Here is a 7,244-nt window from a genome sequence, read left to right as displayed (position 1 = left end):
AACAAAAACAAAAACCAAGTGTCCTTCTTGGTTCAATATTCTTGCTCTGCCAAACTCACACTCTTGATCAAGAGAAAAGTCTGCTTTATGGAGACACCTCAGTTGGAGTAGTGATCTCTTTATGAACCAAATGCTTGTTGTTGTTAAGATACTATGTAGCCTTGGATGGCACTGAACTCAAAGAAATCCACCTGCCTCGGCCAGCCCAAGCACTGGAATGAAAGGCATATGCTATGGTGCCTGGCTCTGAATTTATTTCTAACTGAGAGGACCTGAGTTAGATTCCCCAGAACCCCTGTCAGGTGGCTCACAACTGCCTGTAACTCCAGCTGTTACATTGTTGCAGGGTAGAGACCTGAAGACCACTCAGCACAACCAATGGCCAAACTGATAGACTGTATTAAGCTGGCTGGCCTCTCTCAGAGAGAGAGAGAGAGAGAGAGAGAGAGAGAGAGAGAGAGAGAGAGAGAGAGAGAGAGAGAGACTTCTCACAGAGAAGCCTTGAACGTATTTACAGGAGATTTTAAAGGCAGAGAGCACAGGGGAAAAAAAAATGATATCCTAGTTGGCAGTTGAAGGGACAAGCAAAGCAAGAAGCAAGCAAGCGGTTTAACAGAAGCCAAAACAAGCAATTAGCTGAGGCATTTTGGCCTTGAGAGTTTCTAGAACAGGGTTGGGTATTTTTCCTGGGACTTTTCACAATGGGAGTAGAAAAGAGATGGAGTTCAGTTTCAGTTTAAACCAAACTGCTTTCAGTTGAGACAAAATGGAGGGATTTCTGCCCAGTCACAGACATCTGCAGTCACATGCGCATACCCACAAACACAATTGATTAATTATGTTAATTAAATATTAATTAAGGATAATAAAATAAATCTTAGCTCTTAGAAAAAGGAAAGAAAAAAAGGGGGGCGAAACATGAAGAGATGAAGATCTTTGGAGCTTTTAATTTTGGGGTCAGTGAGCTGGCTCACTGCCTAAAGGCACGTTCCAACAAGCCTAAGTTTGATCCCCGAAGCCCTCCATGGAAGGAGAAAACTGATTTCCAAAAGTAGTCCTCATACTTCCATACACATGTCTTGGCACAGTCATGCTGCCTTTCCCAAATGCTCTAAACCTCTAAAGCCACCAGGCTCTGGAAGTGGCCTTAGGAAGCAAACCGAAATGAAACGTTGGATCTGAACTACCTGCCAGTTGTCTGTGGTGAAGCTGCTGTCTCTGTGTTTCATGTTTTCATTGATGGCTCACTCAATGGGAAAGGAAAAGAGGGAGAGGAGCTGGTATACCAGCACCAGGAACCTGAGGTGTCTGTCCTTTGGGGTTGGGTGGCTCTTTCTGGAGGTCATCAGAGCCCTACAGAAAAACCATGGTGTCTTATCAATGACAAAACACTAGTGAGCTACCTAGAGCAATCTACTGACATGAAAGAAATTGTCAGGTAATTTTTCCTTCCTTCCTTTCTCCTTCTCCTCCTCCTCCTCCTCCTCCTCCTTCTCTTCTTCTTCTTCTTCTTCTTCTTCTTCTTCTTCTTCTTCTTCTTCTTCTTCTTCTTCTTCTTCTTCTTCTTCTTCTTCTTCTTCTTCTTCTTCTTCTTCTTTTTGACACAGGGTTTCTCTGTGGAACTAACTCTGTAGACCAGGCTGTCCTTAAACTCATGGAGATCTGCCTGCCTCTGCCTCCTGAGTATTGGGATTAAAGTTGTGCACTATCCCTCTTCTCTCTACCTTTCTCTCAACTCCCCTCCCCATGCCCTGAATAAACTCTATTCTATTCTATACCATCATAGGGCTGGTCCCTCTGGAGGAAGGGATGCTTCAGCATGGGCCCGCAGAGGCACTCCCTTCCCCTACACCATCCCGTGACTCCACCAAACATACCCCTTCCTCTCTTTCTTTTTATAAAAGACAACAATAAATATAGAAAGAAGAGAAGGGAGTTTATGAGAGTGGGTTATAGGCTGTTATCCAGCTAGTCTAACAATGGCTGTCTAGCAAAGGAAAGTCCAAGAATCCAGTAGTAGTTCAGTCCACAAGGCTAGATGTCTCAGCTGGTCTTCACTCTATGCTGGAATCTCAAAGAAGTAGGCTCTAAGGCCAGTGAAGAGATAGACCTGCCATGGAGAACAAGGGCAAGCAGGCAGAGACAGAGCCTTCTTCTTCTGTGTCCTTTATATCGGGTTCCAGCAGAAGGGTGGATCTCCCCACCTCTAAAGACCCACATAAAATTATGTCTTCCCACTCTCTTCACAGTAAGTTTCTTCCACTCTTGGACAGAGTGTCAGTTGAAAGGATTACTGTCGAAACTGTAACCAAAAGTGACATTATGCTTCCAGAAAAATCTCAAGGAAAATATTGGAAGCTACAGTAATGGTTGTGAGACCAGGAGTCAAAGGGAAGGGCGAGGAAAGTCAACTGGCCAGTGTGGAAGCCGGAGACAAAGTGTCTTAGGGTTTTACTGCTGAGAACAGACACCATGTCCAAGGCAACTCTTATAAGGACAACGTTTAATTGGGGCTGGCTTGCAGGTTCAGAGGTTCAGTCCATTATCATCAAGGTGGGAGCATGGCAGCATCCAGTCAGGCATGGTGCAGGAGGAGCTGAGAGTTCTATGTCTTCATCTGAAGGCTGCTAGCAGAAGACTGGCTTCTAGGCAGCTAGGATGAAGGTCTTAAACCCACACCCATAGTGACACACCTACTTCCACAGGGCCACGACTTCTAACAGTGCCACTCCCTGGGCCAACCATATGCAAACCATCACACAAAGTTCTTCACCCAGAACATGGAGGCACCAAAGTTGGTCTAGATGACAAAAATCATTTCTAATTTAGAGATGGTGACATTCTTGGAAAGTATGTGGACTGAATCGCTGTGGAAATGGCATTACATGAAGCTGCCATTCTCCTGATGTTCTGAACTATTTCATTATGGAAATAAGTTCCGTGGCTCCGGCTCCCTTTTATAATAAACTGATGGTGCCCAAACAAAGTAACAGAGAAAGGCTCTTTCCACTTCAATGATTTAATTAAGAAAAAAGTCCCACTGGGCAGTGGTGGCGCACACCTTTAATCCCAGCACTTGGGAGGCAGAGGCAAGCAGATTTCTGAGTTCAAGACCAGCCTGGTCTGCAGAGTGAGTTCCAGGGCAAAGAGAAATCCTGTCTCAAACAAGTAAACAAACAAACAAATAAGATGTAGTCAAATTGACATCCAAGAATAGCCATCACACTAGTAAAAGCTTTTCTCAGAAAAATGATTTTAGATACAAACAATATATGATTACCCAGGAAGGAAAAAAAAGTGATTATTACTGTCCAAAAAAATGTAATCAGGGAGATAGTTTAATTGGCAAGAATGTTAACTGTTCAAGCATAAGGACCTGAGTTTGAAACCTAGAATCCACAAAAAAAAAAAAAAAGAAAAGAAAGGAAAGGAAAGGAAAGAAAGAAAGAAAAGGAAAAAAGAAAAAAGGAAAAAAAGGTCAGGAGTCTAGAGACATTGCTTAATGACTAAGATCAATGCCTGCTCTTCACGAGGGCCCAGATTTGGTTCCCAGCACCCTCATGGACACGTACAACTATCTTTAACTCCAATTCTATGGTATCTGACGCCCTCTTCTGGCCTCCATCGGTACTGCAATATGGTACATGGCCATACATGCAGGCAAAAAACCCATATAAATGCAATAATAATGAAATTTATTTTTATAATTTTGCTCGTTTTTTTTTTTTTTGAGACAAGATTTCTCTGGGCAGCCCTGGCTGTCCTGGAACTCACTCTGCAGACCAGACTAGCCTCGAACTCAGAGATCCACTTGCCTCTGCTTCTGGAGTGCTGGGATTAAAGGTGTGTACCGTTACTTGGCAATATATTGGAGGTTTTCATTGGTGAACGATGGTAGTGGGTCATTTTCCTATCAAGAGCATTTTGCTGTTGAGCTTTGCATCAGAAGGAAATAGTTAATGCTGTTAAGAAGTTAATCACTTTTAAAATGGATTTGTGCATCTCTTATTTGGGTTACCAGGGCCCAGGGCAAAGAGCAATTGCATATCACAGATTCACTACTCCCTGAGCCAAATTCTTGCTCTTCCCTACAGCCCCAGACCTGCCCCCCCCCCACCTCTGCTCAGCAAATGCTGGCTTCCTTTTCTAGCTATCCACAGAAACCATGAGACTCCATAGATTCTTAGGTCTTGCCAACCTATCAGGAATCCAGTGCTACAATGACCCCCACATCTGACCCACTGACCTGGACCCCAATGGACTTACCATCCATCACCTTCTCCCTTGAACTCCATTCTCACCCATGAGCAGAGTGGCCTTTACCTACGCATAGCCTCTACCTGTTAGGCTGCCAGCACACTGACCTCCCTGTTCACAGATGAACCAGGCAAGCCCCTACCTTTGGGCCTTTTCATTACAGTCTCTGTTCCTTTTGACAATGAGAATCTCCCCCCCCCACCCCCCAACTCCCCCACCCCCTCACTGTCCCCCCCACCCCCACTCCCACACAAGCATTCCTGCCTCTCAGATCTCTTTGAAGTTTTCCTGCCTATGTCATCCCTCTACACCTCCTACCCCGATATAATGTTGCTTTTTCTAGCCCTCCTGAGTCCTTCCCACTGCTCCGATATATCCTTTACCTGTACCTTGTGAGACCTCTGGTTATGTCGATATATGATCTGTAGTGAATCTTTCCTTTCTACATTTATCCCCCTATGTGCATACACACCTTTGGAACATGGTACCCATGCGGGAGTCCAAGGACAACTTTTAAGAATTAGTTCCCTATGTTCCTGGCACCAAAAACAAGTGGTGACACAGAAAAGATGCTTGGTAAAGCACCTTGGTAAAGCAAAAACCAGAAAGGGTCCGGCCAGGCATTTGGCACGCACCTTTAATCCCAGCACTCAGCAGGCAGAAGCAGATAGATCTCTGTGAGTTCAAGGCCAGACTGGTCTACAGAGTGAGTTCCAGGACAGCCAGGGCAACATAGTGTGAGACCCTGTCTCAAACAAACAAACAAAAAATAAGTATTAAGAAAATAAAAAACAAAATAAAATAAGAAAGCAGATGTACAGGCCAGAGCATGGTGCCATACCCTCTGTAATGACCCGTAGGTGTAGTGGCTTATTACAACCCCAGCTCTTGGGAGACTGGAGATACCCCCGGGAAAGCTCATTAAACTTGAACAAACAGAGGAACTCTGGGTTCAGAGGCATACATACACACAAAAGTGTTTTTAGAACTATTTATTTTGTTTTATGTGTCTGGGTGTTTTGCCTGCATGTGTGTCTGTGCACTTTGTCCATGCCTGGTGCTCTTAAAGGTCAGAAGAGGGTGTCAGATCCCCTGGAACTGGAATTACATGTGGTTGTGAGCTACCGTGTGAATGCTGGGGGCCAAACCTTGCTCCTCCGGTAAAAGAGTCAGCTCTCTTAACATCCACCATCCACCACCCCCACCCACAACATACAAATGTTTTAATGAGCAGAACCCCAAATCAGGTCCCAGATCTGCCGTTCACTGCTGTGCTGCCTGGGGCTCCTCACTGTACCTCTCTGAGCTATCTGTAGGAGGGAGGTCACTTTGTGTATCTCACTGGAGTTTGAGAATGAAGCGAACTGCATGGAAAAGGGCTTGGTAGCTATCCTGTGGGTGTTTCATAATGCAAATTAGCTAGATCAATGGTTCTCAACTTGTGGGTAGCCCCCCCCCCTTCAGCAACCCTCTCTATATCCACAAATATTTATATTACGATTCATAATAGTAGCAAAATTTTCAGCTATGAAGTAGCAACGAAAATAATTTTCCGGTTGGTTAGGGCTCAGCACAACCTGAGGAACTGTATGAAGGGTCACACAGCATTAGGAGGGTTGAGAACCATCCCAGGTTGGTCTGGACGAAGTGTCTTCCTCTTCTTGGCGCTGGGTCCCTGGAACTCCCTTTGGAGGGTGGAGCTCTGTCCTCTCCCTTGACCTGTTCTGAAAAAAAAAAAAAAAAAAAAGTTCAGAATCCACACGGAGCCAGGGGCCACCAACCGCAAGACCACTTTTTCCTGCCCACTATTTCCCCTCTGAGGTGGAAAGAAGTTCACTGGAATAATTTACCCAGGGGCAGGGAAAGGAAAAAGCAGGGCACAGTGTTTTAACAGGGAGGCGCGCCATCAGAGGCAGGAAAACCCCACTGCCGGACAAGGATGCTTACGCAGAGGACAGAACACAAAGCGGTCGATTTGGGGGCCTTTCCTGGACCTGAATGTCTTTCCTTCCAACACTCCTTTTTTCCCACCTTACCCACAAATGGGCATTAGAGAAAAAAGATCGCAGTTTTGAAAAATGGACCATGTAGAAAAAAGCAGTTGGGAGAGGGTGTTTGAGGTGGGTCTTCAGCTAAAGTAGTCCTCTTATTACACCAGCCGGCTTCCAGAGTCAGGATGGGGAAGGACAGCCCGGGACACAGGCAATGCTTCCCCAGGGAAGGAGCTAGAATTTTGGATTACTAAGGAGACAGTTCTTCAGGGCAGCTTTGATCTCTTGCCCAGTGTGGGGCTGGAGACCAGCAAGCCACGACTCCAAGGCAAACGGTTCTTTGGTTCCTCGGCAGTCCCCAGCAGCTGTCTTCCTACTAGGGCGTGTGCCTGAAAATCCACGAGGGCCTCCCATCCCGTCTGGGCTGGTGCCCCAGCCTCCATGCCCTTGTCCTCAGTGACCGGGAGTCCTTCCTCCCTGCTCCTCCCTATCCTGAACTGAGCTGAGCTGAGAGGCCTGAACGTAAGAGTCGCTCACGGTCTTTGTTGAGAGCCTGTTTTTTGCCAAGCTCTCTGGTGGAGAAGATTACATTTCTTGGCTATTTTTAAACCTGGATTTGAGGAATTTGATTTGGAAAAATGTCAAGACGACAAAATAGAAAGTCACAAGAGGTTATTGGTTCTGGGCATCCTCCTGAGAGATGTGATGTTCCCGAGGGCTTCCTGGAACCTAGGAAGCGTAGGCCATCAGAGGACAAGGGAACCCGCATTCTGGGTCAGCTCTACAAAGCATGCTCCTCACGATCCGCATTCCGAAGCATCCACTCTAGTGCTTGGGTTTGCTGCAGGATCCAGATGTGCGCTGGGAGATCCAGCCAGACTTGGTCCTGGGTCATGCGGGGCTCATGGGTTAGACGTAAAACTTGACAGTTGTGACCTAGTTTCTATAAAAGTTCCATAACAAAGATGCAAAGATTTGAGGTGGGACTCCAACCTA

At 45.9% G+C, this 7,244-nt stretch overlaps 1 pseudogene; it reads left to right on the top strand.

Annotated features, from left to right (window-relative positions):
- The first annotated feature begins 1,421 nt into the window (after positions 1-1,421).
- Positions 1,422-2,863, top strand: LOC110293693 (10 kDa heat shock protein, mitochondrial pseudogene; annotated as a pseudogene).
- Positions 2,864-7,244: the final 4,381 nt, after the last annotated feature.

Source organism: Mus caroli, unplaced genomic scaffold, assembly GCF_978045245.1.
Source record: "Mus caroli unplaced genomic scaffold, Mus_caroli_1 scaffold_6, whole genome shotgun sequence".
Classification (NCBI taxonomy): domain Eukaryota; kingdom Metazoa; phylum Chordata; class Mammalia; order Rodentia; family Muridae; genus Mus; species Mus caroli.
This window is presented reverse-complemented; position numbering and strand designations above follow the sequence as displayed.